General features: G+C 49.4%; 1 long non-coding RNA gene across 1 annotated transcript in view; it reads left to right on the plus strand.

Moving 5' to 3' along the window:
• LOC138258877 (uncharacterized) overlaps positions 1 to 23,307 on the plus strand; it is a 157,648-nt gene that overhangs the window by 17,345 nt on the left and 116,996 nt on the right. Inside the window, exon 2 of the long non-coding RNA XR_011198594.1 lies at positions 19,575 to 19,617. This is a non-coding gene — a long non-coding RNA (uncharacterized lncRNA). The remainder of the gene's footprint in view (positions 1 to 19,574; positions 19,618 to 23,307) is intronic.

Raw genomic sequence — 23,307 nt, forward strand, 5'->3', positions numbered from 1 at the left:
GCTGAGAGGCAGTTGCAACAGACCAATGCATACCTGGAGGGCATTCATTCTGGTCAGGCAGCCCAACAGTGAGCTTTTCAGACTCTGGCCTCAGCACTGATGGCAGCCATTGTCCCTGTCTCTAGCCTCCCCCCTCCAACTTCCTCCACCCAGACCCAAACCCCTGTACCTCAGCCTATCCCAAGCACACCATCATACCAGCATGCACACACGTCAACACACAAGGGAAGCTCAGGCAAACATAAGCACCACTCATCCCACAGGCACTCATGCAAGCATCATACACTGAAGGGTTGGGGGAGGTGAGGGGAAAAAATCAAGGTTGGACAGGAAATGTTTTTTGGACACACTGGAACGGGTAGATGGAGGGGGTTTGGGAGTGGAGGAAGAGGTAGTGGTTGTAGGAGGTGTACGTTTGGCGACTTTGGGTGAAGGTGCATGGGCTGGAGGCTGTCGTGAGGTGGATGGCTGTTGGGTGAGTGTGTGGCTGCGTTTGTGTACCTTGGGAGGTGGGCTCACAGACACACTGGGAGAGGACACAGGGGATGTGTGAATGGTAGTGGGGGTGGTGAGTGCACATGAGCGGGGTGTGGTGGTGGGTGTGCTGGTGATGGGGGTAGTGGCTAACGATGTAGTGTATGCAGGTGTTAGTGGAGACGAGACTAGGAGGGAGGAGGGAGACAAGGAGGCGGGGGACACACCCCCCGCCTCCTTGTCTCCCTCCCTCCTTGTCTCCCTCCCTCCTGTCCAACCTTGATTTTTTCCCCTCACCTCCCCCAACCCTTCAGTCTCCTAGGGCCCGCCTTTCCAGGTCCCAATCCAGCGCCTCAGCCACAACATCTGCGGGAACAGTGGTGCCAGTAGTAACCGGCTTCTGGAGTGCATCAGGCAGCAGGGCAGCCAGTGTGCCAAGGAGCCAGACCACGAACAGTCCCTCACCTCAAAAGCACAAAAAGTTGGCCAGTGCCCAGCGGGAGAGAGGCAAAACATTTTCCATCAAAGCCTCTCCCAGGGGTACAGTTGGGAGTGTGAAGACAGCTGCGCCACCATCCAAGGTGGGGAAGGGGCACAGTAAAACAAGCAAGTCTGCGAAAACCTGCATGGCGGACAAGACTGCCACCAGCACTACTGCACAGGACACCGCCGCAACAAGCACCGCTGCCAAGGACATCGCCGCCACCAGCACCGCTGAACAGGACACTGCCACATCAAGCACCGCTGCCAAGGACACCGCCACTACCAGCACCGCTGAACAGGACACCGCCGCAACAAGCACCGCAGGCCAGTGAGCGCTACAGCTTCCGACGCTACTGAGGCCACCACGAGCAGGATGAAGCACTCTGGGTACAAAGCCCCTTCCAGGACCAGTGAAATATCACATCCACTACCTCAGCCCTTGGCAGGATGAAGCACCCTGGTCATATAGCCCCATCCAGAACCAGTAGAGATTTACATCTACTACCTCTGTCCTTGGCAGGATGAAACACTCTGGGCACAAAGCCCCCTCCAGAACAAGTGGAGATTGACATCCACTTGAGAGACTGTGGCTTTGCACTCCCCAGGATAAAGCAGTGGGCAAACCACCCACTGGAGAGACTTGAGAGACTGTGGCTTTGCACTCCCAAGGATAATGCAGTGGCCAACCCACCCACTGGAGAGACTTGAGAAACTGTGGCTTTGCACTCCCCAGGATAAAGCAGTGGGCAACCCACCCACTGGAGAGACTTGAGAGACTGTAGCTTTGCACTCCCCACGATAATGCAGTGGGCAACCCACCCACTGGAGAGACTTGAGAGACTGTGGCTTTGCAATCCCCAGGATAAAGCAGTGGGCAACCCACCCACTGGAGAGACTTGAAAGACTGTGGCTTTGCACTCCCCAGGATACAGCAGTGGGCAACCCATCCTCTGGAGGGACTTGAGAGACTGTGGCTTTGCACTTCCCAGGATAAAGCAGTGGGAAACCCACCCACTGGAGAGACTTGAGAGACTGTGGCTTTAAACTCCCCAGGATAAAGCAGTGGGCAACCCACCCACAGGAGAGACTTGAGAGACTGTGGCTTTGCACTCCCCAGGATACAGCAGTGGGCAACCCACCCACTGGAGGGACTTGAGAGACTGTGGCTTTGCACTCCCCAGGATACAGCAGTGGTCAACCCACCCACTGGAGGGACTTGAGAGACTGTGGCTTTGCACTTCCCAGGATAAAGCAGTGGGCAACCCACCCACTGGAGAGACTTGAGAGACTGTGGCTTTGCACTTCCCAGGATACGGCAGTGGGCATGGAGCCCCCTCATGGATCTGGCATTGTGCACTCATCCGGCTGAGGTGCCCCTCCTTCCTTTCCCCCTGAGGTGCCTGTTGTATTTCTATCTGATGCCCCAGCAGTGTTCTCTCCATTTTGATCGGGTATTGAGTGTGGGCCTCGCCCATGCATTTTGGGCCCAGTGGTCCACGGACTATGATGGTGGAATACCTTGGACTTGTATTTTTGGTGTATATATTTGTTTCTAGTGTAAACATATATATGTATATATTGTTGATTACTGTATTTGAATTGATTGCAAACGTTCAACTCATTTCCTTTTGTCCTTGCATTCTTCCAGGGGGGATTGGGGTTTGTTAATGTAATGTATCAACGTGTACTAGTGTGTGTGTTGTAGTGGGTGAGGGTGGGGGTGGGGGTGTTGCGTGTTGCGTGTGTGTGTCACTCTTTTTCCCTCCTCCCTCCCCTGTGTCGTAGATGCAGTACTCACCATGGTCTTTGCCACCGTCTTTGTTGTTCCTGGTAGAGAAGCAGGAAGATAAAGGCTGGGAGTATCTGTAACTCGGGTCCATGGCGTCCTGATGCCTCGTAGGGTGTGTAGAGGTGAGCGTTTTCCCTTCCAAGTCCTGTTTCTGCCGTGTTTTTGTTCGCGGTGAATCCGCCCCGGAAAAGGTGGTGGATTGGACTGTTGTAATACAGTGGGCGGAATCTTGTCTTCCGCCTGTCTGTTGGCAGTTACCGCCACGGTATTTGTTTGTACTGCCTTGGTAGTCGGAGTGTTAATGTGGCTGTCTATGTTGGCGGTGTCTGCCACAGTCGTGATTCCATTTTTTTTACCGCTGGCCTGTTGGCGGTTTTACCGCCGCTTTAACACTGACCGCCAGGGTTGAAATGACCAACTTTATTTTCATATTTTATTCACCATAATCTTCTGTCACGGAACACATGCAGCTCATTATGGGGGTCATTACGACCCTGGCGGAACAAGTCCGCCAGGGCCGTGGGACGCGGTGGCACCGCCGACAGGCCGGCGGTGCCCCGCGGGGCATTCTGACCGCGGCGGCTCAGCCGCGGTCAGAGAAGGGAAACCGGCGGTCTCCCGCCGGTTTCCCGCTGCCCCAAAGGAATCCTCCAAGCCGGCGCAGCATGCTGCGCCGGCATGGGGATTCCGACTCCCCCTCCCGCCATCCAGTTCCTGGCGGTTCTCCCGCCGGGAACCGGATGGTGGGAGGGGGAGTCGCGGGGCCCCTGGGGGCCCCTGGGGGCCCCTGCCGTGCCCATGCCTATGGCATGGGCACGGCAGGGGCCCCCGTAAGAGGGCCCCTAAAAGTATTTCAGTGTCTGCAAAGCAGACACTGAAATACGCGACGGGTGCAACTGCACCCGTCGCACCTTCCCACTCCGCCGGCTCTATTACGAGCCGGCGTCATCGTGGGAAGGGAGTTTTCCCCTGGGCTGGCGGGCGGTCTTGTGAAGACCGCCCGCCAGCCCAGGGGAAAACTCGGAATACCCTCCGCGGTCTTACGACCGCGGAGCGGTATTTCGGAGGGGGGAAGCCTGGCGGGCGGCCTCCGCCGCCCGCCAGGCTCGGAATGAGGGCCTATGTCTGCTCCGACTCTAACTTGCTACGATCCAGTTAAGCAAGCATAGTACAATGATTTGCATTGTGAATCAATAGACAGTCCCTCCAATGTGGCTGATGATCAAGCCCCATTCAATGCTCACTTAATCCATTGTGAAGAATTCCACACTTGAACAACTTGTAAATCCTGTGCGAATCGTTTCCTCTCACCGCCACTCAGTTATTTTATCTTCCACAACTCTTCAGTGTAGCAGCCATGTTAACTCACTGACTTATCATATGGTAGCACGCCTGGTCCTTAGTAAGTAAACTTACAAGGGGACGTGTGTAGGTCAATGAATCTTTTGGATCACACAGGGTATCCTAGTAAAGTATAGTGAGTAAAAGAGTTTCAACAAATCAATCCAATCAACTTAAATTACCATGAACTACTCTAATCAGAAAACCACCATCACTCAATGAAAGTTAATTTGTTTTATTCCCTATTAGTTACAATTCTAATCATAAACCTTTAGTCAAGAATATCATGATTTCCAAATTTTTATTACCAACATAAGCAATGAATTCCCAGCACTTTATTAATATGCAACCAATGTTAACCAAAGCATAGCAATTCATGAGCAATCGAATAGTTCAGCAACAAAAGTCAGTCAGTCTAAGTCACCCTAAGGCACCCTTGTCAGCCTACCTATCTCCAAATTAGCATCAGCATGTGGGTCTTCATGCTAAAACAATTTAGTCAAAATCATTAATTTGGAAAAATCTATCTAAAGAGAAAAACATTTAAAACAGCGCAGTCAGTGCCTAGAAAGAAAAATGCATTAATTAGTCAGTCGTTTTATAGCTACCTATCCAAAATAGATCAGCAAAGAGTCAGACTTCGTCTCCAGGTCATCAGTCATCAGCAAGACTCGGGCTCACAGGAAGCACGCCCGAGTTTCAGCACTTCGGACAGCGTCTCCGACGTCATCAACTTTCGCCTCTTCGTTATCTGCCCTCCGTTCTGATTTTTCCCCTAATGTCATGACTTTTTATTAGGGTCTTTCAGTCTGTCCCACAATTTGCCCATTGGTCAACCTTATCAGGGGTTATGACTCTAACCTATAATTTTTGTTTACCACTTGTCTACGTTATTTTGGGAGTCAAGTTCCATTAACATGATTGGTCCTCTTGTCGATGAGCACATCATCCGGTTCTTCAGGTAACAAAATTGTTTCTCCTAGCTCTTAGTCTGTAGCTCCATTGTTCAAGTCCTGGGAAAGTACATTTAGCCTACTCTACACATAATTATATCAAATCATTCTGATCGTCTCCTGTCCGCTGGTGAGTTTGCAAATTTTCTCTAGCAGTGTTCATCATTGAACTCTGTACAGTTCAAGTTCCTTTTCTCCAGTTCCAGTCTGCGGCAGCTCATCGCGTCTCCACTTTTAAGCAAGCAAGGCCCAGCACTGACTAGGCCTCTGGCTAAGCTAAGGGCATATGGCATTACAAAACATAGATTTTATAGTTAATCATGAAGTATTAATACAAAACCTTTGAACATTTCACATTATTTAGTACTGTTAACACAGATGGTGACCACTCCCCATGGGCACATTTTGTACATTATACATTATTTTTAATTACTGTTAATCAAATATCAACATTTTCTCATTAGTTATTATGCGCAACTTATTAGCATATTCTCATGTTAGCATATCTGATGCAACATATACTAGGATTTTAAGCTGGAGTATGTACACACCTTTCATTCCTTTCACTAAAGTGTTCTTCTCCATACAATGTCTCCCACTCCCTCTTAGGCATTATCTGAAAACCTTCAGAAAAGTATTTGCCGATTTCGGGATGAATTAGGAACACATCTCTGCTGACAACATGAATGAAAAAAAATTACCGAATGTCCTGGTTGTATAGCGCAGCATTCCAGTGTGAACTGCCTTCAAGTTCTGGCTTCCTTTAGGAGTCCAGATATTCATTCACTGACACTATGACCTGCAGGTTACACACGGATAGCTGTAGCAGGTGCACTGAATCTGTCACTTCTACTTTACCAACATTTGAACCTGTGACCGAAGAGCTCCACACAGATTTCTGTGTCAGATGTTTAAATCTCCTTAATTATTGTGACCTACTATGCCTCCTGCTCAGATAGTCTTTACTAGCATGTGTCTCTCATGGTTTGGTAACATGTAAGTAGGCTCCTGGAATGGGGGAGCAGTCAAATGAATAATATGGACCCTCATATTGTGGCTTGCTGACACTTCACCCCCTATAAGCGAAAATAACTATAAAAGTGCTTTTAAGGAAACATGCTTCACTTCAGGGGTGCATCGATCCATTACATATCCTTGTGTTGCACAAGTGGTGTTTCCATTGGAAGGCATGGATAGTAAAGAAAATGCACACGGCATGAAGGTAGTGCATTAATCCCCTTTAGGACCATGGTCGCTTCACTAGCCTTCAACATAGCAAGAGCATCATCTAAATCAGCATATGAAGGAGATATTCCCATTATAGTCTTTCCTGTTTGTCCTGTAGTGTTGCTGGTAGCTGTGTTGCAACACATAATGATGTGCCACCTTGGAGCATATAGTGAAAAGACCCTGAAATGTTTGCGCTTTGTAAATGTACAAAATTAATTCACGTCCTTTTTTCCATGTCTTTTGGAAAATATCCCAAAAAGTCTTAGTTGGCAGGGGAGTGTGAAGTATTTGTTTCCGTTGGATATGTAGAGAACACTTTATAAAGTACTTTTGTCAAGCAATGCTGTTTAAAACTTGACTGGACTGTAAAAGCATTTTAGAAGCAGTTTAGGCGTAATCTGGCAGACGATTTTTTAAAGGGAAAAAGGTGACAATTTGTTTTACAATATATTGAGTCAGCAATCATGACCAAAGTCTGATAACAGTTAAATATCACAAGCAAGGGGAGGTTTGGGGGTTTCCTCAAAGGAACATTTCTAGGAATGGTTCTTTTCAAGTATAGAGAGGTCCAAAGTTCTCTTCCCGATCGATTGCCCAATTTAAGACAGATTTGAGTGGGAACTCAATGTTTAAGGCGTATGGACCAAAACCCCTTTGTAAATAAATCCAAGGCTTATGAAGAGATGAGAACCCACATTAATAGATTTTTTATGTGCAGAAAGTCTTTATTTAGAAGTTCATATATCCATTCTTAGTGTGGTAGGTAGAGGTTAAACCAAGAAGAAACAGTCATTGATACATGGGTATATCCAAGATTTAAATGAAAATAGGGCAATTGCAGCAGCCAATGAATGTAATGCAGTTGCAGCAGCCAACACGTGTTTCACCCCCTACGGTAATTCCACCTGGGGCTTTCTCAAGGCTACAAAATAATTCAGAACAAGCAAATTAAGGTCGCTAAGAGACCTGTTAAGAATAATTTAATAATAGATAGAGTTTGAGCATGCAAAATGACATGCATAGCTGTGACCATCCCATTCTTGTCATCAATGAGCTAGGTGTAGAGAAAGAATTGTTAAGAATAAAAGTATGAATAAAGATCCCTAGTGAACCAATGTGTGAGAGTGAAATAATGTAAAAATGTTTTGGTATAATGCCAAAAATGTGTTATGAATAAGTGATACTAGTCCGTGGTTAACAGATTGTGACTGTTAGGACGCGCTAAAGACTTGAGAGGGACTATCTATTCCAAGCTGCTTTGAGGCCCCAGGAGGCGGCCATTTTCACCTGCACCTGCACCCACTTGACACCAACGAGCGCTATAAAGCGCGTGGGGGCACCTCACTGCGTGGGATGCGCTAAAGACTTGAGAGGGACTACATATCCCAAGCTGCTTTGAGGCCCTAGGAGGTGGCCATTTTCACCTGCACCTGCACCCACTTGACACCAATGAGCGCTATAAAACGAGTGGGGGCACCGCGCTGCATGGGACGCGCTAAAGACTTGAGAGGGACTACATATCCCAAGCTGCTTTGAGGCCCCAGGAGGTGGCCATTTTCTCCTGCACCTGCACCTGCACCCACTTGACACCAACGAGCGCTATAAAGCACGTGGGGGCACCTCGCTGCATGGGATGTGCGCGGGCCTCGCCCGGGCAAAGACCGTCAGAGCCCGGAAGAGGCTGGGCTGGGCCACCCCCCTAACATAACCATTCAAGTAGGCATCATTGATCTGATCTCTATGCGCTATTGCCAATACTGTGCCATCTTGTAGGTTGCATCATTATATTGATACTCTATAGAACATTTTATCACCAATAACAGTCCCAGATGGGTAAAAGGAAAGCAATAGAGGCTGGGGCAGGGGCAGTGCTAAAAGCTAAGCGGAAAAGGCACAAGCATACAGCTAGTAACTGCGTTATGGACAGAATTGACTCTCTTTTGGGTGAATGCGAGGGAATTTTAACTACTCCTCAGGGAAATAATCTCAATGGCAAGGGGGGGAGCACTCCCCAACCAAAAGGAGGGCTGGCCCAAAGAAAATTGCTGATATTTTTGTGAAACGTGGGCAACAGGACACAGCCACTACAGGGCAGGGAGAGGGCAGGAATGTTATCACCCACACTGCTCCATCTCTAGTGAATGAGCTACCACTGGGCCCTAATGATCTCATCCAGTGCAGCAACCGCTTTAACCCGTTAATTAATGCCCCAGAATCACATCAATCAATCAATCAATCATAGTATTTATAAAGCGCGCTATGTACCCGTCAGGGTTTCGAGGCGCTGAGGGGGGGGGGAGCGCTGCTGGTTTAGCGGTCGAAGAGCCAGGTCTTGAGGAGCCTTCTGAATGCGAGGAGGTCCTGGGTCTGGCGAAGAGATGTGGGGAGAGAGTTCCAGGTCTTGGCGGCGAGGAAGGAGAAGGATCTGCCGCCGGATGTCTTGCGCTGGATTCGGGGTACGATGGCGAGGGCGAGGTTGGCGGATCGGAGTTGACGTGTTGGAGTGTAGAAGTTGAGTCTGGTGTTGAGGTAGGAGGGTCCGGTGTTGTGAAGTGCCTTGTGAGCGTGGGTCAGGAGTTTGAAGGTGATCCTCTTGTCTACCGGGAGCCAGTGGAGTTCCTTTAGGTGAGGGGAGATGTGACTTCGGCGGGGTATGTTGAGGATCAGTCGGGCGGAGGCATTTTGGATACGTTGGAGGCGTTTGATGTCTTTGGTTGGGATGCCTGTGTAGAGTGCGTTGCCGTAGTCAAGTCTGCTGCTGACGAGGGCCTGGGTCACCGTCTTTCTGGTTTCTGTTGGAATCCACTTGAAGATTCTGCGGAGCATTCGAAGGGTGTTGAAACAGGAGGAGGAGACGGCGCTGACCTGTTTGGACATGGTGAGGGCGGAGTCCAGGATGAAGCCGAGGTTTCTTGCGTGGCTGGCAGGGGTGGGTGGGGGTCCGAGGACGGAGGGCCACCATGAGTCGTTCCAGGCCGAGGGAGTGCGTCCGAGGATGAGGACTTCCGTCTTGTCGGAGTTGAGTTTCAGGCGACTGTTGTTCATCCAATCGGCGATGGATTTTAGTCCCTCGTGGAGGTTTGTTTTGGCGGTGAGTGGGTCTTTTGTCAGGGAGAGGACGAGCTGGGTATCGTCGGCGTAGGAGATGATGCTGAGATGATGTTGGCGGGCCAGTTGAGCGAGGGGGGCCATGTAGACGTTGAACAACGTGGGGCTGAGGGTGGATCCTTGGGGGACGCCGCAGATGAGGTTGGTGGCTTTGGAGCGGAAAGGGGAGAGACGGACTCTCTGCGTTCTGTCGGAGAGGAAGGATGAGATCCAGTGGAGGGCTTTATCTTGGATGCCGGCTTCCTGGAGGCGGGTCAGTAGGGTGCGGTGGCAGACGGTGTCAAAAGCGGCTGATAGGTCGAGGAGGATGAGGGCTGAGGTTTCGCCGTTGTCCATTTGATGTCTGATGTCATCTGTGGCGGCGAGGAGGGCGGTCTCAGTGCTGTGGTTTCGTCTGAATCCGGATTGTGAGGGGTCCAGGATGGAATTGTCTTCGAGGAAGTGGGTGAGCTGAGTGTTGACGATCTTCTCGATGACTTTCGCTGGAAAAGGGAGGAGAGAGATCGGACGGAAGTTTTTGAGGTCGTTGGGGTCAGCCTTGGGTTTTTTGAGGAGGGGTTGGATTTCTGCGTGTTTCCAGCTGTCCGGGAAGGTGGCAGAAGTGAAGGAGAGGTTGATGATCTTGCGGAGTTCGGGGGCGATGGTGGCGTTGGCTGAGTTGAAAACATGATGGGGGCAGGGGTCCGTGGGGGAGCCTGAGTGGATGGTGTTCATGGTTGCTATGGTTTCTGCCTCGTCCACGTGGGTCCAGGCGGTGAGGCGGCAGTCGCGGGAGGAGACGTCGGGGGTGGGGTCTGGCGGTGGACCGGTGATGAAGCTGTCGTGGATGGTGGTGATTTTCTGGTGGAAGAAGGTGGAGAGGTTGTTGCAGAGTTTCTGGGAGGGCGGGATGTCGTTGGAGTTGGCTTTCGGATTGGAGAGTTCCTTCACGATGCCGAAGAGTTCTTTGCAGTCGTGGGCGTTGTTGTTGATGCGTTCGGTGAAGTGGGCGCGCTTGGCGGTGCGGATCCGTTGGTGGTGTTCGCGGTTGGCGTTTTTGAGGGCGGCGAGGTTGTCGGGTGTGCGTTCTTGGATCCATTTCTTTTTGAGCTTCTGGCAGTTGCTTTTGGAGGTGGTGAGATCGTCTGTGAACCAGGCTGGTTTTTTCTTTCCTTGGATGGTGGTGGGTTTCTTGAGAGGGGCAAGGGTGTTGGCGCAGTCGAGGATCCATTGATGGAGGTTGATGGCGGCTGTGCTCGGGTCGATTGCGTCGGGTGGAAGGTTGTTGATGAGGGTGCTGGTCAGTTGTTCTTGGGTGACTTTGCCCCAGCGGCGGTGGGGAGGTAGCTGGATGCGGTGTTGCTCTGTGGTTTTCTTATAGGTGAAATGGACACAGTGATGGTCAGTCCAGTGTAGTTCGGAGGTGTGGCTGAAGGAAATGTGGTTGCTAGAGGTGAAGAGGGGGTCAAGGGTGTGACCGGCGATGTGGGTAGGTGTGTTGACTAGCTGGCGGAGACCGAGGTTGAGGAGGTTGGAGGTCAGTGACGCGGTGTTGACGTCGTTGGCATTTTCCAGATGGTAGTTCAGATCTCCCAGGAGGATGTAATCCGGGGAAGCGAGGGCGTGGGTGCTTGCAAGGTCGGCGATGGTGTCGTTGAAGGGGGCTCTTGGTCCTGGAGGGCGGTAAATGAGGGTTCCTCTGAGGGTCGTGTTGGGGTCCGTGTGGATCTGGAAGTGGAGGTGTTTGGCTGTCCTGAGGGTGTCGTCCGAGTGGGTGTGGATTTTGAGGGTAGCTTTGTGAGCGATGGCTATTCCGCCGCCGATTCCGTTGGTTCGATCTCTTCTGGTGATTTTGTAGCCGTCCGGTATGGCGATGGCGATGTCCGGAGACGAGGAGTCGTTCCACCAGGTTTCGGTCATGAAAGCCACGTCAGGAGCAGTGGTGTCGAGCAAATCCCAGAGCTCGATGGCGTGTTTTCGTGCGGAGCGGGTGTTGATGAGGATGCAGTTCAGGTGGTTGGGGTTGGATGTTTTCGTAGTTGGATTGGTCGTTCTGATGCAGGAGAAGTTGCAGGTACGGCAGGAAAAAGGTCCTTTAGTGTGCTTCGGGGATGCCCGGTAGCATTCAGTGGAGGGGCCGGGGTTGAAGGCGCGGAGTTCGTTGATCGAGTAGCGGATGCGGGGGCGCGAGGGCCAGGGGGTGTGGCGCTGGGCGCGGTCCAGGCGCGGACGGGCGCAGACGGGCTTGCCTCTGGCGCGCCTCTGGCGCGCCAGTGGCGCGGACGCGCAGCGCCAGCCATTAAGAAGGGAGGGGGGAGGGAGGAGCAGCTGGGAGGCGGGAGGGAGCGGCAAATGGGGGCGCGAGGGGGGCGGGGCCGCAGGGAGGCAGCGGCAGGGAACGGGGAGCGCACAAGGGGCAAAACACTGAAAACGAGCAAAATACAAGCAGTTACAATAAGAAAAGCACACAATCAGAAAAACAATAATGGCACAATATACGATCGGGGAGACAGCAATCAGGGGGGCACAAAGGGGGCAGAAGCGCCGGCGGCGAGGCGCTGAAAAAAGTGAAAAAAAACGAAAAACACTTACGGGACGGCGGAAAGCGGCACACGGGTCAAGTGAAGCTAGTCAGAGCCCACTAGACCCCAGGGATGAGGCGCAGGAGGATGCCTGCGGGTGGAGGAGGGCCTTGAACACGCAAACAGCAGCGTGGTCAGGGGACAGAGGCAGGAGGCAGCAGGTTGGTGCTGCGGTCGTGGGGGGCGAGCTCAGGACCTGAAACAGGTCAGAGGTCGCTCACTCGCGACGCGCAGCGCCAGCCATTAAGAAGGGAGGGGGGAGGGAGGAGCAGCTGGGAGGCGGGAGGCGGGAGGGAGCGGCAAATGGGGGCGCGAGGGGGGCGGGGCCGCAGGGAGGCAGCGGCAGGGAACGGGGAGCGCACAAAGGGCAAAACACTGAAAACGAGCAAAATACAAGCAGTTACAATAAGAAAAGCACACAATCAGAAAAACAATAATGGCACAATATACGATCGGGGAGACAGCAATCAGGGGGGCACAAAGGGGGCAGAAGCGCCGGCGGCGAGGTGCTGAAAAAAGCGAAAAAAACGAAAAACACTTACGGGACGGCGGAAAGCGGCACACGGGTCAAGTGAAGCTAGTCAGAGCCCACTAGACCCCAGGGATGAGGCGCAGGAGGATGCCTGCGGGTGGAGGAGGGCCTCGAACACGCAAACAGCAGCGTGGTCAGGGGACAGAGGCAGGAGGCAGCAGGTTGGTGCTGCGGTCGTGGGGGGCGAGGTCAGGACCTGAAACAGGTCAGAGGTCGCTCACTCGCGACGCGCAGCGCCAGCCATTAAGAAGGGAGGGGGGAGGGAGGAGCAGCTGGGAGGCGGGAGGCGGGAGGGAGCGGCAAATGGGGGCGCGAGGGGGGCGGGGCCGCAGGGAGGCAGCGGCAGGGAACGGGGAGCGCACAAGGGGCAAAACACTGAAAACGAGCAAAATACAAGCAGTTACAATAAGAAAAGCACACAATCAGAAAAACAATAATGGCACAATATACGATCGGGGAGACAGCAATCAGGGGGGCACAAAGGGGGCAGAAGCGCCGGCGGCGAGGCGCTGAAAAAAGCGAAAAAAACGAAAAACACTTACGGGACGGCGGAAAGCGGCACACGGGTCAAGTGAAGCTAGTCAGAGCCCACTAGACCCCAGGGATGAGGCGCAGGAGGATGCCTGCGGGTGGAGGAGGGCCTCGAACACGCAAACAGCAGCGTGGTCAGGGGACAGAGGCAGGAGGCAGCAGGTTGGTGCTGCGGTCGTGGGGGGCGAGCTCAGGACCTGAAACAGGTCAGAGGTCGCTCACTCGCGACGCGCAGCGCCAGCCATTAAGAAGGGAGGGGGGAGGGAGGAGCAGCTGGGAGGCGGGAGGGAGCGGCAAATGGGGGCGCGAGGGGGGCGGGCCGCAGGGAGGCAGCGGCAGGGAACGGGGAGCGCACAAGGGGCAAAACACTGAAAACAAGCAAAATACAAGCAGTTACAATAAGAAAAGCACACAATCAGAAAAACAATAATGGCACAATATACGATCGGGGAGACAGCAATCAGGGGGGCACAAAGGGGGCAGAAGCGCCGGTGGCGAGGCGCTGAAAAAAGCAAAAAAAACGAAAAACACTTACGGGACGGCGGAAAGCGGCACACGGGTCAAGTGAAGCTAGCCAGAGCCCACTAGACCCCAGGAATGAGGCGCAGGAGGATGCCTGTGGGTGGAGGAGGGCCTCGAACACGCAAACAGCAGCGTGGTCAGGGGACAGAGGCAGGAGGCAGCAGGTTGGTGCTGCGGTCGTGGGGGGCGAGCTCAGGACCTGAAACAGGTCAGAGGTCGCTCACTCGCGACGCGCAGCGCCAGCCATTAAGAAGGGAGGGGGGAGGGAGGAGCAGCTGGGAGGCGGGAGGCGGGAGGGAGCGGCAAATGGGGGCGCGAGGGGGGCGGGGCCGCAGGGAGGCAGCGGCAGGGAACAGGGAGCGCACAAGGGGCAAAACACTGAAAACGAGCAAAATACAAGCAGTTACAATAAGAAAAGCACACAATCAGAAAAACAATAATGGCACAATATACGATCGGGGAGACAGCAATCAGGGGGGCACAAAGGGGGCAGAAGCGCCGGCGGCGAGGCGCTGAAAAAAGCGAAAAAAACGAAAAACACTTACGGGACGGCGGAAAGCGGCACACGGGTCAAGTGAAGCTAGTCAGAGCCCACTAGACCCCAGGGATGAGGCGCAGGAGGATGCCTGCGGGTGGAGGAGGGCCTCGAACACGCAAACAGCAGCGTGGTCAGGGGACAGAGGCAGGAGGCAGCAGGTTGGTGCTGCGGTCGTGGGGGGCGAGCTCAGGACCTGAAACATGATGACATTGACCCAGGTACCAGGGTGGACGGGCTAGCAGCCGCAAGCACACACTCAACTCACATAAACCCACAGCACATTCAATGCATACAAGAATTAAAAAAGGAAGTATTAGAACTTAAGCTCATGGTTAACTCCTTAATTGCAATAGTAAAACAGTTAACTCTTTCAGATGACACGGCCACCATGAACTTTACCCAAAGCCCAACGCTACCCGGCACCGCGACGAATCTGTCAATTTTTCCAGCACCCAGTTGTGATGGCCTCCTCCCAGCCGGTGTTAAGATCCAGAACTTCCACCAGCCTCCTTTGCATAACAGCTCAGGCGCAGGAAATACACTAGACGACCATCACAAAATCCCCAAACTCTTGAGCAATACTGCCCCAAAATACTCTGTACAGCCTGCCACTGATTGGTCTCAATCAGGAATGGTCAACGTTCCCAAGTTAAATACATCGACACAAAAAGAAGGGGCAGACTCTATTAAAAACAAGGCAATTCACTGGGTTCGCCATGTAAGAGGCTGTCACTCTGTAATACGCGAGGACATAATTCATGTAGCAAGATGGCCCGACCTGGGAACACATTTTGACATTTTAAAACTTACACTCAAGGATGGGACCATGGTGGACAATTTGGTGGCCCTAGATGCAAGAACAAGCCCACCAGCACACTTGCGCATTCAGTTCAAATACCCTAGGCCACCCGTGCACTACGGGATTGCCCGAGCTACTGCCCAGCAAAAAATGTATCTACCCTTGGTGAGAACGATTGACTTAAAGCTTCATCTAAAATCTATGCTGAAAAACCACACAACCAACATATATCAATCACCTCCAGGCCTGCTGAAATCCCTAACACTGCCAGTGCAAGTACTCATTCTCCCTTTCATGACATATTCCCCCAGACCTCTGATGGCTTGCTGTGCAAATATGACAATACTGCATCTCTCGTCTTGCAGGAATATTGCCCATCAAATCAAGAACCAATAGTTAAGCCTGCAAGCACTTCCCTCACCAGGGCCAGGTCATCTCTATTAGAGGAACATCACCACTCACCCCAGGTCTCACTGACCAACATTGTTATTGATCCACTTTTTCCTACTCAACCTCACCTGCCAAACCAACCTCTGGCAGCTAATTATGTAAATACCAGGAAATTAGACAGGGTAGCTCCTCCACTCACTGGGGTACGACTTGTCTCATGGAACGTTGCAGGTTTGAAATCTATGCTCCCTCTTCCATCTTTTACCTCTTTTATTGAAGAACATGATATATGTCTTCTCCAAGAGACGTGGTCAACTGCTCCACTTTTTCAAACAGGCTACTCAAACTTCCACATCCCTGCCGTGCCCAGTACTAGAGGCAGGCCTTCTGGGGGCTTGACCATCTGGATTAGAACATCACTTAACTGTTGTATATTACAGCTACCCACCAATTCTCCCGACCTGCTAGGTCTTTGTCTATCATTCGGGCCTGGCACTGTCGTGAACATCTTCAATATCTACACTCGAGGGGTCAGGGGGGGTCAAGTCTCCAAAACCCTTTGTGTCCTGGCAGCCCTCTTGCAAAACTGCCCCCGCCATCATAAAAACATCGTGGCAGGTGATCTTAGTGTCACATTCAAACCTCTCGCCCACGATTAACTCCTCAGTAGCAGCACCAGAGGGTATTAGCCTGGTTAATGACAAACAACACCTAAAGTGGGACAAGGTTGCGGCTCGGCCCGCACTGATCAACGCAGCTAATAACACCCTAAGGACCACATTAATAAACCTAGAGGTGAGTCCCGCAATCACATATAAGGAAATACATTTAATTCACACCTCATGCTTCAGGGATATCGCAGCCCACTTCTCAGTATCCACAGCCCATGATGGCAAGAGACCCAAAGGTGGGCACCGCTGGTTCAATAAAATGTGCCGGTCCTTAAATAAGCACTTAATCGAAGCTATCAAATCCAAGGATGCCACCACCATCCGCCTAGCTAGAATGTCCTACAAGTCAGCCATACGCAAAGCCAAGCGTGACCAAGATGATAAGTTGTGGACAGCACTTAGTGACGCTGTGCGCGAGAGGAACTGTAGTCAGTTCTGGTCCCTGGCAGCGCGAGGACCAGAAAGCAGTGGACTGAACATTACAACCAACATCGCCCCGAAAGACTGGGTAGACCATTTTAGGCTGTACTCCCATGACCATGATAGCCCCACTCCTGTTCACATGGACCCCTGCCTAAACACTTCTTTAGCACCCACCACTGAAGTGCCCCAGCTGTTCTCTCAAAGCGACATAACATATTCCTTAGGCACCATAAAACGCGGCAGGGCCCCTGGCTCGGATGGTGTTCCAGCAGCCTGTTCTCAACCGACATTGCATCCTGGTCAAGATACCTCACCATCATAGCGAATGCAATAGCATCTGGGGCGCCTATCCCTGAGTCCTGGAAAGGGGCTATTGTTGTCCTGATCTTTAAAAAGGGCGACAGATCACTCCCCTGCAACTACAGACCAATTAGTCTAATTGACTGTGTGCAAAAAGTCTTCTGCCACTGCCTCTTGGGAAAGATCGAAGACTGGATGACTGAACATGATATCCTAAGTCCCCTCCAAGCCGGTTTCCGGAAAAAAATATCTACCACTGACCAAGCCCTCAGGTTCCTATTTTTATACTGGAAAACAGTGCTCATTGGTAAAGGGAGCCTTTATGTAGCTTTTGTGGATCTAAAGTCTGCTTTTGACCTAGTACCTCGCAACAAACTATGGAACACTTTTTCCCGAATGGGAATCCCGGAGCACATCCTAGCACTATTGATACGGCTCCACGAGGACAACTCGTGGGACAATAAGGGGCAACTAACTGATAGAATCCATGTATCATGGGGTGTGTGGCAAGTGTGTGTCCCAGCCCCGACCCTCTTCTCTCTGTATATCAATAAAATCGACCCCTACCTGCTTAGAGTGGAGGCTGACGCACCATCACTTGGCACACAAAAAATCCCTGTCATGCTTTTTGCAGATGATACTCTCCTGATATCTAACACCCCTAGTGGACTAAGGAAACTCCTCACGTGCTTTGAGAAATTCTGTTCAACGCGGGGACTTGAATTCAATGTCTCTAAAACAAAACTAATGACCCTCAATCCCCATAGATCTTTTAGAGGGAAGTTTACACTAGAGGGCACCACACTTGAGATTGTGGGCATTTTCAGCTACCTGGGTATAGCATTGACTGACAACATGTCTTGGAAATCACACATAGGAAATCAAGCCTTAAAACTAAAGCAAACAACAGGGGTACTATTAAAAAACTTTCACCTCTCGTATACAAAACCAATTCGTCCAGCAATACAGATATATGAAGCCCAGGCTGTGGCCTCTCCTAAAGTCCTCAATATTTTCAGTTTCTTCTTTCAAATTATAGATCATTGACCATAATGATGTGATGTTATAACATTGAATATTATACTGGTATGACCTTTTTGATTTTCACTATTCCTTCTCTGATTTATTTGTAATATGCTCACTAGGTCCTAATAATGCTTATGGATTATTAACAAAACTCACCATGAATGGCTGCTATGTAGTGCCAGCAACTTTTCAAAAATATTTTGAAATTATTTTAAAAATACTGTAATTATGATTACTAAGAAGCATGTTTACAACATTATTAATACACACTTTCTCTCACGGGTGATCCTTAATTAATTTTCTTCTTCATGATAGTCCTAACAGTCACAGTCTGTTAACCACGGACTAGTATCACTTATTCATAACAAAGTTTTGGCATTATACCATTTTTTGTATTATTATTTCACTCTAACACATTGGTTCACTAGGGATCTTTATTCATACTTTTCTTCTTAATGATTCTTTTGCTACAACTATCTCATTGATGACAAGATCATATCATGATGTCATATTGCATGCTCAAACTCTATCTATCATTAAATTATTCTTAACAGGTCTCTTAGCGACCTTAATTTGCTTGTTCTGAATTATTTTATAGCCTTGAGAAAGCCCCAGGTGGAATTACCGTAGGGGGCGAAACACGTGTTGGCTGCTGCAACTGCATTACATTCATTGGCTGCTGCAATTGTCCTATATTCATTTAAATCTTTGATATACCCATGTATCAATGACTGTTTCTTCTTGGTTTAACCTCTACCTACCACACTAAGAATGGATCTATGAACTTCCAAATAAAGACTTTCTGCACATAAAAAATCCATTAATGTGGGTTCTCATCTCTTCATAAGCCTTGTATTTCTAGGAATGGTGTAACGAAGATCATTTGCAAGCACTATCTATCAGTCACACTGGTCAAGAAATAACAAGCTTTGAAGATAACTTATTAGAGGCTACTGGGGAGGGGTTCAACATATGATAAAGTTAACATTGAGAGTCAACATGTGCGAAATAGGAAATTATGAAGTTCCCACTTACCAAGCAACAAATCTTTTGTTCAAAAGAGTTTATATACTGCAAACATGCATTGTGTCACACGTGCATAGATTCATAATGACACATGCACTCACTCATGTCCCTGGCACCCACTAACACTTGAACATAGGCTTATCCATACCTGCACAAACTTGTTCACACTACATAACCTCACACTGTCAAAACAGTTGTCTCTCACACATGAGCTCTTGCAGTTTTAGGTTCATACTAAAACTGACACACACACACACACACAAACACACACACAAACACATACAGAAGGCAGAGCCAAGCGGGTCAAGAGGAAGAAAGAAGGAGGTGGGAGAAGCTAAATGAGGAGCAGAGACTAATATGTTCTCAGAAGAGGAGGAAGAGAGGGCAGAATATAGCCTTGATTCACAGACACTATAACAGGCTATGGATGAAATGGCTGGTGATACCAGATTGGCTTATAAGACTTTATCATTTCTAAATCACACCAGGTGTCAGGAACATATCAATATTGGATGTCAGAACTGGAAGAGAAAGTGTAAGCTTTTTGCCACTCGTGGAAAATATTTATTTTGTTGCCATTATCCCTGTCCCATTCCATTACAGAAAGTAACATCATTAAAATGTGTCAACATTTCTGAAACAAAAGTAAAATGAATGTGACAACAAATATTTGAGCTGTTGATGCCAAATCTCCAGATATTACATATTAGTCACCTATTTGCTATCTCAAGCAGAAAATGTAAAATCACAATATTTGTAATCCTCCCCATCGCACTAAAGGGAATTATGAAAATGGAACTTTGTGAAATGTGCTAAGTGCACATATAAATAGTTATCCTGCATGAGCACTTTTAAAAACTGGCTTTCTGTTTGGCAGAGCTATGCACCCAGTTCCAGCAGGAACCACAATACTAGTCAGGGTAAGTCAGATTTTGAAAAAAAAAAATGTTATTGGTTTTCTATCTTAGCATGGTTCAGCAAACAGTGTGTAGATCAAGTAACTCTACATATATAACAGAAATACAGACAAGCTATCTAAATTCCAGACCTTCAGGTTTATCTGCTTATTCGTATATTATTTAACATTTTTGAAGAACAACAAAACCCTACCTCTTCCTCGCCCCTGCCCGACCCATTTCCGTCAATAAGTATATGAGTTGAGCCATTTGTGTCGCAAGTATCAATGAGCCTCTCAGGAGTATCTCTACTAGAAGTGGGGGCCGACATATGTAGTCTGCTTAAGAACAACACCACTCTTTGTGAGCCATATGTGAGGAGAGTGAGGTTAAAAGTGAACTCTTTGTAATTTGTTTAAGCCTCAGGCTTTCTACTCTCTCTTCGCACAGCATCCCTAAGGGATACAGCTCACCTCAGTGCAGTTAGTCCTGTGTCTCATTCTGAGTCTTAAATGCTTCTACTAGTGGGTCCTACTCTAGGGATATTGGTTTACTTCTCATCCCTCCATATTCTTCTCTCATGAGAGCCAAACTTTCAGCCTGACTACAGCGTAATACTTCCTACCTCCATGAAAGGATGGTTGGGGCATGGGGAGACTTCCAGTGCCTCATCAGCTGTCACTTCGCCAAGAGCATAACCAGATCCATGAGGCAATGGACAGGCGTCAGTTCTACTGTCACCCTCCTGATCTGTATCAAAGTGGCTCCTATTGTAGCTCAGTACTGTGAGAGAGATGGACATGTCCAGAGCATACGGAGAAGGCCGGCATCAATGGCATGACACCGAGGATATTGCGCTGTTGTTGTGTGACACATCCTATTGAGCCTATGCGGAGTGAGGTACGCGTGATGAAAAAGGTAAAATTGTATCAGTTTAAATCTAGTATTGCGGGATACTTTTTTAGCATATTGTAATATGTAAGTCCACTCTTTAACAGTAATGTCTCTACCTATATCAGTTGCCTACTTAGGCCCTTATCTATACTTTTTTAGCACCGCATTTGCGGCATTTTTTGATGCAAAAGCGGCACAATCTCACAAAATACAATTGTATTGTGTAAGTTTGCGCTGCTTTTGCATCAAAAAGCGGGCACAAATGAGGTGCTAAAAAAGTAGAAATATGGGCCTTAGTTTTCAGCGTATCTAAAGATGTGTGGAGATGTGCTTGGATCCCTCGGTATAGCCATCTAATACAATGTCTGCCGTGTCCCATTGTGTGTAGTGCCTGAAGGGCTTTGTGTGTTACTGGCTCAGTGCCCTGTAGTGCCCAGCGATTGCGTACATAGGACAATATTTTAGCATGGCATCTTCAAACAAGTTCCCTAGTGTAAGCGGTCCCTGCTGTTCCCACACTCTGAGCAGAGCTGCTGTGATCATTCCTGACGGGGTAGGGAGCCCGCACAGTGGTATGTTGGGTGTGTAGGGGGTTGGTAAGGCTAGTTTCCAGTAAGCCAACGCTGTTCGCGATTGTAAGGTAGCTCCGCGGGCTAAATTTGGGGACCCAAGACAGAGCAATCGATATATGGAGCCTTTCTTCCATAACACTTCTGTATAATTTATCTCTTCCAGGTTAGGGCCGGATAGCCAGTAGAACAGCCATTTGAGTAGCCTGCTACACAGTAGGCTTTGAAGTCTGCGGCTCCCAGGCCACTCATGTCTTGCGGTAACTGTAGTTTTGTCAGGCCTATGCGGCGGCGACCCTTCCCCCCATATTAAATCAATCAGTAAGGAGTTCAATGTTCGAAATATGCAAGGTGGTGCCATGAGCGGCAGGTTAAGAAAATGGTATTAGGCACAGGGCAACAGTACCATTTTCGCCAGTGCCACTTTCCCTGCCACAGAGAGGGTTAAAGTGACCCAGAAATCGGATTGAGACCAGAGCAATGTAATGGTCTGGTTTAAATGACCTTCTAGCAAATCTGCCTGGTCCCGGTATATGTGAATACCAAGATAACAGAAGGATATTGGTGCTATTTAATGGTCAGGGGTCCGATTCGGACCAAAGGTTCTGAACAGGTACTCTGGAAGGAGTATGCATAGGATTTATTGGGATTAATTTGAAGCCCTGAAAGGAATGCAAATCAAGAAAAAATCTGCGCTGCCCTCTCAATGTCTTGCTGCAAATCCTTATAATAGAGTATCATATTATCTGCGTATAAGGAGCAAGCGTGGGTAGTGTGGTTGAGCAATATTCCCCAATCACTTGAGCTGTGGCAAAGGTATTGTGCCAGGGGCTCCAATGCCAATACAAACAAAAGGGGGGATAGAGGACAACCCTGCCTAGTTCAACGGTATATGGGGTATGTGCTCCCACCTTGGCTCTAGCAGTCGGAACCATGTATAAGAGCTTCACCCACTATATAAAATCTGGGGGTATGCCGTAGGCCTCCAGAAATGCCAACATATAGTTATAGCTGAGAGTGTTGAATGCTTGCTGCATATCTAAGGAGATGCAGCCGGCATGCGGATATTTGTGTTTCGTCTCATCTATCAACCGAAATAGACGGCGGATATTCATCAATGTACTGCGCCGTGGAACAAATCCACATTGGTCCGTGTGTAGCAGTCATGGAAGGAGTGGGAGTAATCTGTGCACTAATACTTTACTGAGGAGTTTATATTCTGTATTTAAATTAGACAGGGGTCTATAAGAGGATATCTGTGTAGGAGGTCTATCTGGTTTAAGAAGCAAAGTCGCCACTGCTTCCCCAGTCGTGACTGAAGCATTCCTTCCTCGAGAGACTTCTTATACAACTTCTCTAGCTGACGGAGTAGGTGATTGGCGTATATGGCATACAATTGCACTGGCAATCCATCAGACCCAGGGATCTTATTACATGCCATCTCATTCAGTTCCTCCGGAATCTAAGTGATCGCGATTAGAGCTCGCAGCGCCTTTCTCTGCAGTGCTGTCACCTGCAGAAGCAGATGTTGGTGTACAAACCTGTGTATGGTGTGGTAGTCTACAGGCGAGGGTGCAGCGCAGAGATAAGTATAGTATTGACAAAAGACTTTGTTGATGTCAGTTTGATTAATTATTGTTCCCAACTGTGAAGATTGTATCGTTATTGAGATTGCTGTGGCCTGATTAGCTTGGCAAGAATGGCGCCCAGTTTGTCTGCCACTGCATGTGCCCTTTGGGTGGAAGCTCTGAAATCCACAACACACAAGAGCTCTAGAAGTTCAGCATGGTGGATCCATGCTGTTTGTAATTGCGCTGCCTTAGTGTCATCTTGGGTTGCTTCCCATTCCATAGCACCCAGAATATTTTCTAGGTGTGTGAGGCAATTCAGAATTTCAGCCAGTGCTCCCACCCGTATAGAAATAGAGGATCCCCATATTGCCACCTTAAAGGCCTCTCATTCGATCACTGGGGATGAGGCAGTGCCTATGTTTTCTGCAAAGAATGTGTCTATAGTAGTAGCTAGGGTATCCCTATAGACCGTGTCTTCCAGGAGCGTAGGCTATAAGCGCCATGTTGGTATCAGGGTGGGTACCCATCCCCAGGCCAGCTGGATCTCGAGCGTGTTATGATCAGATAATGTCTTACCTAGATATGTAGCATGTGTTATGTGGGATTGCAGCCTCGAAGTGCACAGAAAGCGGTCTAAACGGGAATGGAGCATATGCAGGTAGGAATAAAAGGAATATTCT

The sequence above is a fragment of the Pleurodeles waltl genome, chromosome 2_1 (assembly GCF_031143425.1).
Source record: "Pleurodeles waltl isolate 20211129_DDA chromosome 2_1, aPleWal1.hap1.20221129, whole genome shotgun sequence".
NCBI lineage: Eukaryota > Metazoa > Chordata > Amphibia > Caudata > Salamandridae > Pleurodeles > Pleurodeles waltl.